This window comes from Oncorhynchus gorbuscha, linkage group LG09 (genome assembly GCF_021184085.1).
Source record: "Oncorhynchus gorbuscha isolate QuinsamMale2020 ecotype Even-year linkage group LG09, OgorEven_v1.0, whole genome shotgun sequence".
Classification (NCBI taxonomy): domain Eukaryota; kingdom Metazoa; phylum Chordata; class Actinopteri; order Salmoniformes; family Salmonidae; genus Oncorhynchus; species Oncorhynchus gorbuscha.
The window spans coordinates 39,211,241-39,211,689 of NC_060181.1; positions in this window are offsets into that span (position 1 = coordinate 39,211,241).

Sequence of the window (449 nt, forward strand, 5' to 3'; positions counted from 1 at the left end):
GTGTTTGTTTGTGTGTGTATGTACAGTGTGTGTATGTACAGTGTGTGTGTATGTACAGTGTGTGTGCGTGCGCTTGCATGTATGTATGTGAGAGTGTTCAAATGTATGTATGTATGTATGTATGTATGTATGTATGTATGTATGTATGTATGTATGTATGTATGTATGTATGTATGTATGTATGTATGTATGTATGTATGTATGTATGTAAATATATATATATATATTCTCGAAAAACATTATTGTTGGTAGTGGTATTTTGTGTGGTGTTCAATAGTTTTACACACAAACTAATTTCTCGTGGACAGGCGCACATAACATAAATGGTCTTTCAACAAATTGACTAACAAGCAGCTTTATTCCAGTGCCCAGATTTTTCGTCACTGATCATATTGGACAAATCATCATTTTGCAGGTGCTCACATCTTTGGATTTTGGAAGGGGAGGGG